This window comes from Marmota flaviventris, chromosome 17, assembly GCF_047511675.1.
Source record: "Marmota flaviventris isolate mMarFla1 chromosome 17, mMarFla1.hap1, whole genome shotgun sequence".
Taxonomy (NCBI): Eukaryota; Metazoa; Chordata; class Mammalia; order Rodentia; family Sciuridae; genus Marmota; species Marmota flaviventris.
The window spans coordinates 39,757,551-39,768,280 of NC_092514.1; the positions used below are offsets into that span (position 1 = coordinate 39,757,551).

The 10,730-nt window shown below is 50.3% G+C and overlaps 1 long non-coding RNA gene across 1 annotated transcript; it reads right to left on the minus strand.

Annotated features, from left to right (window-relative positions):
* Window positions 1-1,071: 1,071 nt before the first annotated feature.
* LOC139702370 (uncharacterized) lies at window positions 1,072-10,655 on the minus strand. The gene is made up of 6 exons (XR_011705002.1): window positions 10,546-10,655; window positions 8,655-8,768; window positions 6,764-6,877; window positions 4,874-4,987; window positions 2,983-3,096; window positions 1,072-1,206 (listed from the first exon to the last, which is right to left on the minus strand). It is a non-coding gene; the product is annotated as an uncharacterized lncRNA (long non-coding RNA).
* Window positions 10,656-10,730: the final 75 nt, after the last annotated feature.

Consider the following 10,730-nt stretch of genomic DNA (forward strand, 5'->3'; position numbering starts at 1 on the left):
GATTCCCTCTGTAAATATATGCAGCCTGGTTCATGGAGGTATTGATGCTCCGAGGTGGAATTCAGGGTTCCTGTAAGGGGGCGCCTTTTGTCACTTAAAGGAGTGGCCCTCGTGGCTCCAAGAACAGAGTTGGTTTTTGTCCCCTGTAAAGTGACCAATATAGGGATGGTCTAGTTAGTGGCGCTGAATATGTCGAAGCCCCATTTACCCTATAAATGCTGTCTCATGCTTCTCTTTCCTTTACTTGGGGAGGAGATGAACAGAACCCCAAAGACAGATATGAGATCCGGGAGCTAGTTTGGGCTCCCAGGTTCGTGGATTGCATGGGGACAAACTTACAAGTCAGGTGGCCTTTCTGAAGGTGGTGATGGTTCCTCCCAGGAGAGCTTCAGGGGTTCTGCACGGTCAGGCTTTGGGGGATGGCATGAATTGCACAAACATCAGTGGTTGCTTACCCTGGTTTGTATTTTGCCTTCTCTCCCTTGGTCCTCATGGTGGTGCTCTGCCTAGGGGCAGGCCCTGGAGCTGTTCTATCCCAAACTTGCCCCATGGTGTTCTCTGGTTTGGGGGGTCCCTCTACTTTTTTAGCAGATGCCCATTTCTGCCATGGGAGATTGAAGAACTGGGGACAAATCTGTCCTCCAAGTTGCAATGGAGGCAACTGACACTGGCAGCATTAAGGGGGATGAATCTTGGTTATCCCATGCTGACTAGGGCTGCCTGTTCTTGGGACAAACACTGTTCACAGTCCCTGGCCTCTGAGTAGCAGCTGCAGAGGCTGATGGACTAGTTGCTCCAGTGGACTTGCAGCCTGGCTGCCAGCAGAATATGTGTGGGTGCTGGCATGGGCCCCCACGGTGGGATTTCGACGTCTGTCAGCAGCAAGGGCTGAGTGGGTTGGGCTGCCCAGGCTGGGGGGCCTGCTATCAATGGTGGGAATGGAGCTACCCCTGGACCTGGAGATCCCAGGTGTCCAAACTACTGACAGCTGGCAGAGGTGGGGGCTCTGGGCTTCTTCCTGTCAGAAACCCCAGGTGGGATGGTGGCTCCAGGGATGAGGGGCTTCTTCCCTCGGGGAGCGTGTTTAGGTACCTTTCAAGACGGCAGACTGAGGAATCAGACCAGAGACTCTGCGTCTAATAGAAGATAAAGTTGGTCCTCATCTTCATCTCGTGGGGGCAGGCCCCAAATTCCTTAATAAGACTCCTATAGCACAAGAGTTAAAACCAAGAATCAACAAATGGGACGAATTCAAACTGAAAAAGTTTTTTCTCAGCAAGAGAAATAATATGCGAGGTGAATAGGGAGCCTACATCCTGGGAACCAATTTTTACCCCTCAAACATCAGATAGAGCTCTAATCTCTAGAGTGTACAAAGAACTCAAAAAGTTAAACAACAAAAAAGCAGATAACCCAATCAACAAATGGGCCAAGGACTTGGACAGAAACTTCTCAGAAGAGGACATACAATCAATTAACAAATACATGAAAAAATGCTCACCATCTCTAGCAATCAGAGAAATGCAAATCAAAACCACCCTAAGATACCATCTCACTCCAGTCAGAAAGGCAGCCATTATGAAGTCAAACAACATTAAGTGCTGGCGAGGAATGGGGGGGGGGGGGAAGGTACACTCATACATTGCTGGTGGGACTGCAAATTGATGCAGCCATTTTGGAAAGCAGTATGGAGATTCCTTGGAAAGCTGGGAATGGAACCACCATTTGACCCAGCTATTCTCCTTCTTGGATTATACCCAAAAGACCTAAGAAAAGCATACTACAGGGACACAGCCACATCAATGTTTACAGCAGCACAATTCACAATAGCTAGAATGTGGAACCAACCTAGATGCCCTTTAATAGATGAATGGATTAAAAAATGTGGCATTTATACACAATGAAATATTACTCAGCACTAAAAAGTAACAAGATCATGGCATTTGCAGGGAAATGGATGGCAAAGAAGGCCCAGTGTGAGAAGGTGGCTGTAGGCAGAGCGGGACAGCCATTGCCAAGGAAGAAATGCTCATCCATGGGGAATACGGGTAGGCCACAGAAATGAAAGTTTCCTTTGCCGTCACATCAATAGGGGGACCTCTGAGGCTGCCACCACTTCTGGAACTGGCCTGTCCAGTCACCACTGAGGACCTGAACTGGGAGAAACAGAAAGCTCCGCAGCACATCCACTGCCTTCTGATGGGTGAGTCCCAGGCCATCTGGGACAGCTATACCATGCCCCCCAACCCCAGCTCATGTGTGGGCCCCTCTACCTGGGAAGGGGCCAAGCCTCTGGCATCAGTGGGCCTCAGCCAGACCTTGCCTTACCACCCCAGCACTGCCTCCCCGCCCAAAGTGGGTGGGCGCTGCTCTCTCCTCCCAGAGACACCCTCCTACCTCCAAACTTTGTGTCCCCCTCTTCCACAGCCTGCCAACTGTTCCTTGGCCCTTCCTCCCAGGCCCTCTCCCAGCACCTTGGAAGGCTTGGCTCTGCAGCCAGTGGCTCCCTTGGGGTCCACCCTCATGAACACCATTATGACTTCACAGTCCCCCTTCCCCCACATCTGGGGCCTCCATCTGACTCCAGTAGGAACTTCCTACTCTCTCACCAGGGCCCAAAGCCCAACAGTACTCACAGGGCCTCAGCAGTAGACAGCTCCAGTCTGCCAACTTTTTTTAAAATTTTTACTTATTTTTTTTAGTCATACATGACAGAATGTGTGTGGGTGCTGGCATGGGCCCCCACGGTGGGATTTCGACGTCTGTCAGCACCAAGGGCTGAGTGGGTTGGGCTGCCCAGGCTGGGGGGCCTGCTATCAATGGTGGGAATGGAGCTACCCCTGGACCTGGAGATCCCAGGTGTCCAAACTACTGACAGCTGGCAGAGGTGGGGGCTCTGGGCTTCTTCCTGTCAGAAACCCCAGGTGGGATGGTGGCTCCAGGGATGAGGGGCTTCTTCCCTCGGGGAGCGTGTTTAGGTACCTTTCAAGACGGCAGACTGAGGAATCAGACCAGAGACTCTGCGTCTAATAGAAGATAAAGTTGGTCCTCATCTTCATCTCGTGGGGGCAGGCCCCAAATTCCTTAATAAGACTCCTATAGCACAAGAGTTAAAACCAAGAATCAACAAATGGGACGAATTCAAACTGAAAAAGTTTTTTCTCAGCAAGAGAAATAATATGCGAGGTGAATAGGGAGCCTACATCCTGGGAACCAATTTTTACCCCTCAAACATCAGATAGAGCTCTAATCTCTAGAGTGTACAAAGAACTCAAAAAGTTAAACAACAAAAAAGCAGATAACCCAATCAACAAATGGGCCAAGGACTTGGACAGAAACTTCTCAGAAGAGGACATACAATCAATTAACAAATACATGAAAAAATGCTCACCATCTCTAGCAATCAGAGAAATGCAAATCAAAACCACCCTAAGATACCATCTCACTCCAGTCAGAAAGGCAGCCATTATGAAGTCAAACAACATTAAGTGCTGGCGAGGAATGGGGGGGGGGGGGGGAAGGTACACTCATACATTGCTGGTGGGACTGCAAATTGATGCAGCCATTTTGGAAAGCAGTATGGAGATTCCTTGGAAAGCTGGGAATGGAACCACCATTTGACCCAGCTATTCTCCTTCTTGGATTATACCCAAAAGACCTAAGAAAAGCATACTACAGGGACACAGCCACATCAATGTTTACAGCAGCACAATTCACAATAGCTAGAATGTGGAACCAACCTAGATGCCCTTTAATAGATGAATGGATTAAAAAATGTGGCATTTATACACAATGAAATATTACTCAGCACTAAAAAGTAACAAGATCATGGCATTTGCAGGGAAATGGATGGCAAAGAAGGCCCAGTGTGAGAAGGTGGCTGTAGGCAGAGCGGGACAGCCATTGCCAAGGAAGAAATGCTCATCCATGGGGAATACGGGTAGGCCACAGAAATGAAAGTTTCCTTTGCCATCACATCAATAGGGGGACCTCTGAGGCTGCCACCACTTCTGGAACTGGCCTGTCCAGTCACCACTGAGGACCTGAACTGGGAGAAACAGAAAGCTCCGCAGCACATCCACTGCCTTCTGATGGGTGAGTCCCAGGCCATCTGGGACAGCTATACCATGCCCCCCAACCCCAGCTCATGTGTGGGCCCCTCTACCTGGGAAGGGGCCAAGCCTCTGGCATCAGTGGGCCTCAGCCAGACCTTGCCTTACCACCCCAGCACTGCCTCCCCGCCCAAAGTGGGTGGGCGCTGCTCTCTCCTCCCAGAGACACCCTCCTACCTCCAAACTTTGTGTCCCCCTCTTCCACAGCCTGCCAACTGTTCCTTGGCCCTTCCTCCCAGGCCCTCTCCCAGCACCTTGGAAGGCTTGGCTCTGCAGCCAGTGGCTCCCTTGGGGTCCACCCTCATGAACACCATTATGACTTCACAGTCCCCCTTCCCCCACATCTGGGGCCTCCATCTGACTCCAGTAGGAACTTCCTACTCTCTCACCAGGGCCCAAAGCCCAACAGTACTCACAGGGCCTCAGCAGTAGACAGCTCCAGTCTGCCAACTTTTTTAAAATTTTTACTTATTTTTTTTAGTCATACATGACAGAATGTGTGTGGGTGCTGGCATGGGCCCCCACGGTGGGATTTCGACGTCTGTCAGCACCAAGGGCTGAGTGGGTTGGGCTGCCCAGGCTGGGGGGCCTGCTATCAATGGTGGGAATGGAGCTACCCCTGGACCTGGAGATCCCAGGTGTCCAAACTACTGACAGCTGGCAGAGGTGGGGGCTCTGGGCTTCTTCCTGTCAGAAACCCCAGGTGGGATGGTGGCTCCAGGGATGAGGGGCTTCTTCCCTCGGGGAGCGTGTTTAGGTACCTTTCAAGACGGCAGACTGAGGAATCAGACCAGAGACTCTGCGTCTAATAGAAGATAAAGTTGGTCCTCATCTTCATCTCGTGGGGGCAGGCCCCAAATTCCTTAATAAGACTCCTATAGCACAAGAGTTAAAACCAAGAATCAACAAATGGGACGAATTCAAACTGAAAAAGTTTTTTCTCAGCAAGAGAAATAATATGCGAGGTGAATAGGGAGCCTACATCCTGGGAACCAATTTTTACCCCTCAAACATCAGATAGAGCTCTAATCTCTAGAGTGTACAAAGAACTCAAAAAGTTAAACAACAAAAAAGCAGATAACCCAATCAACAAATGGGCCAAGGACTTGGACAGAAACTTCTCAGAAGAGGACATACAATCAATTAACAAATACATGAAAAAATGCTCACCATCTCTAGCAATCAGAGAAATGCAAATCAAAACCACCCTAAGATACCATCTCACTCCAGTCAGAAAGGCAGCCATTATGAAGTCAAACAACATTAAGTGCTGGCGAGGAATGGGGGGGGGGGGGAAGGTACACTCATACATTGCTGGTGGGACTGCAAATTGATGCAGCCATTTTGGAAAGCAGTATGGAGATTCCTTGGAAAGCTGGGAATGGAACCACCATTTGACCCAGCTATTCTCCTTCTTGGATTATACCCAAAAGACCTAAGAAAAGCATACTACAGGGACACAGCCACATCAATGTTTACAGCAGCACAATTCACAATAGCTAGAATGTGGAACCAACCTAGATGCCCTTTAATAGATGAATGGATTAAAAAATGTGGCATTTATACACAATGAAATATTACTCAGCACTAAAAAGTAACAAGATCATGGCATTTGCAGGGAAATGGATGGCAAAGAAGGCCCAGTGTGAGAAGGTGGCTGTAGGCAGAGCGGGACAGCCATTGCCAAGGAAGAAATGCTCATCCATGGGGAATACGGGTAGGCCACAGAAATGAAAGTTTCCTTTGCCGTCACATCAATAGGGGGACCTCTGAGGCTGCCACCACTTCTGGAACTGGCCTGTCCAGTCACCACTGAGGACCTGAACTGGGAGAAACAGAAAGCTCCGCAGCACATCCACTGCCTTCTGATGGGTGAGTCCCAGGCCATCTGGGACAGCTATACCATGCCCCCCAACCCCAGCTCATGTGTGGGCCCCTCTACCTGGGAAGGGGCCAAGCCTCTGGCATCAGTGGGCCTCAGCCAGACCTTGCCTTACCACCCCAGCACTGCCTCCCCGCCCAAAGTGGGTGGGCGCTGCTCTCTCCTCCCAGAGACACCCTCCTACCTCCAAACTTTGTGTCCCCCTCTTCCACAGCCTGCCAACTGTTCCTTGGCCCTTCCTCCCAGGCCCTCTCCCAGCACCTTGGAAGGCTTGGCTCTGCAGCCAGTGGCTCCCTTGGGGTCCACCCTCATGAACACCATTATGACTTCACAGTCCCCCTTCCCCCACATCTGGGGCCTCCATCTGACTCCAGTAGGAACTTCCTACTCTCTCACCAGGGCCCAAAGCCCAACAGTACTCACAGGGCCTCAGCAGTAGACAGCTCCAGTCTGCCAACTTTTTTTAAAATTTTTACTTATTTTTTTTAGTCATACATGACAGAATGTGTGTGGGTGCTGGCATGGGCCCCCACGGTGGGATTTCGACGTCTGTCAGCACCAAGGGCTGAGTGGGTTGGGCTGCCCAGGCTGGGGGGCCTGCTATCAATGGTGGGAATGGAGCTACCCCTGGACCTGGAGATCCCAGGTGTCCAAACTACTGACAGCTGGCAGAGGTGGGGGCTCTGGGCTTCTTCCTGTCAGAAACCCCAGGTGGGATGGTGGCTCCAGGGATGAGGGGCTTCTTCCCTCGGGGAGCGTGTTTAGGTACCTTTCAAGACGGCAGACTGAGGAATCAGACCAGAGACTCTGCGTCTAATAGAAGATAAAGTTGGTCCTCATCTTCATCTCGTGGGGGCAGGCCCCAAATTCCTTAATAAGACTCCTATAGCACAAGAGTTAAAACCAAGAATCAACAAATGGGACGAATTCAAACTGAAAAAGTTTTTTCTCAGCAAGAGAAATAATATGCGAGGTGAATAGGGAGCCTACATCCTGGGAACCAATTTTTACCCCTCAAACATCAGATAGAGCTCTAATCTCTAGAGTGTACAAAGAACTCAAAAAGTTAAACAACAAAAAAGCAGATAACCCAATCAACAAATGGGCCAAGGACTTGGACAGAAACTTCTCAGAAGAGGACATACAATCAATTAACAAATACATGAAAAAATGCTCACCATCTCTAGCAATCAGAGAAATGCAAATCAAAACCACCCTAAGATACCATCTCACTCCAGTCAGAAAGGCAGCCATTATGAAGTCAAACAACATTAAGTGCTGGCGAGGAATGGGGGGGGGGGGGGAAGGTACACTCATACATTGCTGGTGGGACTGCAAATTGATGCAGCCATTTTGGAAAGCAGTATGGAGATTCCTTGGAAAGCTGGGAATGGAACCACCATTTGACCCAGCTATTCTCCTTCTTGGATTATACCCAAAAGACCTAAGAAAAGCATACTACAGGGACACAGCCACATCAATGTTTACAGCAGCACAATTCACAATAGCTAGAATGTGGAACCAACCTAGATGCCCTTTAATAGATGAATGGATTAAAAAATGTGGCATTTATACACAATGAAATATTACTCAGCACTAAAAAGTAACAAGATCATGGCATTTGCAGGGAAATGGATGGCAAAGAAGGCCCAGTGTGAGAAGGTGGCTGTAGGCAGAGCGGGACAGCCATTGCCAAGGAAGAAATGCTCATCCATGGGGAATACGGGTAGGCCACAGAAATGAAAGTTTCCTTTGCCGTCACATCAATAGGGGGACCTCTGAGGCTGCCACCACTTCTGGAACTGGCCTGTCCAGTCACCACTGAGGACCTGAACTGGGAGAAACAGAAAGCTCCGCAGCACATCCACTGCCTTCTGATGGGTGAGTCCCAGGCCATCTGGGACAGCTATACCATGCCCCCCAACCCCAGCTCATGTGTGGGCCCCTCTACCTGGGAAGGGGCCAAGCCTCTGGCATCAGTGGGCCTCAGCCAGACCTTGCCTTACCACCCCAGCACTGCCTCCCCGCCCAAAGTGGGTGGGCGCTGCTCTCTCCTCCCAGAGACACCCTCCTACCTCCAAACTTTGTGTCCCCCTCTTCCACAGCCTGCCAACTGTTCCTTGGCCCTTCCTCCCAGGCCCTCTCCCAGCACCTTGGAAGGCTTGGCTCTGCAGCCAGTGGCTCCCTTGGGGTCCACCCTCATGAACACCATTATGACTTCACAGTCCCCCTTCCCCCACATCTGGGGCCTCCATCTGACTCCAGTAGGAACTTCCTACTCTCTCACCAGGGCCCAAAGCCCAACAGTACTCACAGGGCCTCAGCAGTAGACAGCTCCAGTCTGCCAACTTTTTTTAAAATTTTTACTTATTTTTTTTAGTCATACATGACAGAATGTGTGTGGGTGCTGGCATGGGCCCCCACGGTGGGATTTCGACGTCTGTCAGCACCAAGGGCTGAGTGGGTTGGGCTGCCCAGGCTGGGGGGCCTGCTATCAATGGTGGGAATGGAGCTACCCCTGGACCTGGAGATCCCAGGTGTCCAAACTACTGACAGCTGGCAGAGGTGGGGGCTCTGGGCTTCTTCCTGTCAGAAACCCCAGGTGGGATGGTGGCTCCAGGGATGAGGGGCTTCTTCCCTCGGGGAGCGTGTTTAGGTACCTTTCAAGACGGCAGACTGAGGAATCAGACCAGAGACTCTGCGTCTAATAGAAGATAAAGTTGGTCCTCATCTTCATCTCGTGGGGGCAGGCCCCAAATTCCTTAATAAGACTCCTATAGCACAAGAGTTAAAACCAAGAATCAACAAATGGGACGAATTCAAACTGAAAAAGTTTTTTCTCAGCAAGAGAAATAATATGCGAGGTGAATAGGGAGCCTACATCCTGGGAACCAATTTTTACCCCTCAAACATCAGATAGAGCTCTAATCTCTAGAGTGTACAAAGAACTCAAAAAGTTAAACAACAAAAAAGCAGATAACCCAATCAACAAATGGGCCAAGGACTTGGACAGAAACTTCTCAGAAGAGGACATACAATCAATTAACAAATACATGAAAAAATGCTCACCATCTCTAGCAATCAGAGAAATGCAAATCAAAACCACCCTAAGATACCATCTCACTCCAGTCAGAAAGGCAGCCATTATGAAGTCAAACAACATTAAGTGCTGGCGAGGAATGGGGGGGGGGGGGGAAGGTACACTCATACATTGCTGGTGGGACTGCAAATTGATGCAGCCATTTTGGAAAGCAGTATGGAGATTCCTTGGAAAGCTGGGAATGGAACCACCATTTGACCCAGCTATTCTCCTTCTTGGATTATACCCAAAAGACCTAAGAAAAGCATACTACAGGGACACAGCCACATCAATGTTTACAGCAGCACAATTCACAATAGCTAGAATGTGGAACCAACCTAGATGCCCTTTAATAGATGAATGGATTAAAAAATGTGGCATTTATACACAATGAAATATTACTCAGCACTAAAAAGTAACAAGATCATGGCATTTGCAGGGAAATGGATGGCAAAGAAGGCCCAGTGTGAGAAGGTGGCTGTAGGCAGAGCGGGACAGCCATTGCCAAGGAAGAAATGCTCATCCATGGGGAATACGGGTAGGCCACAGAAATGAAAGTTTCCTTTGCCATCACATCAATAGGGGGACCTCTGAGGCTGCCACCACTTCTGGAACTGGCCTGTCCAGTCACCACTGAGGACCTGAACTGGGAGAAACAGAAAGCTCCGCAGCACATCCACTGCCTTCTGATGGGTGAGTCCCAGGCCATCTGGGACAGCTATACCATGCCCCCCAACCCCAGCTCATGTGTGGGCCCCTCTACCTGGGAAGGGGCCAAGCCTCTGGCATCAGTGGGCCTCAGCCAGACCTTGCCTTACCACCCCAGCACTGCCTCCCCGCCCAAAGTGGGTGGGCGCTGCTCTCTCCTCCCAGAGACACCCTCCTACCTCCAAACTTTGTGTCCCCCTCTTCCACAGCCTGCCAACTGTTCCTTGGCCCTTCCTCCCAGGCCCTCTCCCAGCACCTTGGAAGGCTTGGCTCTGCAGCCAGTGGCTCCCTTGGGGTCCACCCTCATGAACACCATTATGACTTCACAGTCCCCCTTCCCCCACATCTGGGGCCTCCATCTGACTCCAGTAGGAACTTCCTACTCTCTCACCAGGGCCCAAAGCCCAACAGTACTCACAGGGCCTCAGCAGTAGACAGCTCCAGTCTGCCAACTTTTTTTAAAATTTTTACTTATTTTTTTTAGTCATACATGACAGAATGTGTGTGGGTGCTGGCATGGGCCCCCACGGTGGGATTTCGACGTCTGTCAGCACCAAGGGCTGAGTGGGTTGGGCTGCCCAGGCTGGGGGGCCTGCTATCAATGGTGGGAATGGAGCTACCCCTGGACCTGGAGATCCCAGGTGTCCAAACTACTGACAGCTGGCAGAGGTGGGGGCTCTGGGCTTCTTCCTGTCAGAAACCCCAGGTGGGATGGTGGCTCCAGGGATGAGGGGCTTCTTCCCTCGGGGAGCGTGTTTAGGTACCTTTCAAGACGGCAGACTGAGGAATCAGACCAGAGACTCTGCGTCTAATAGAAGATAAAGTTGGTCCTCATCTTCATCTCGTGGGGGCAGGCCCCAAATTCCTTAATAAGACTCCTATAGCACAAGAGTTAAAACCAAGAATCAACAAATGGGACGAATTCAAACTGAAAAAGTTTTTTCTCAGC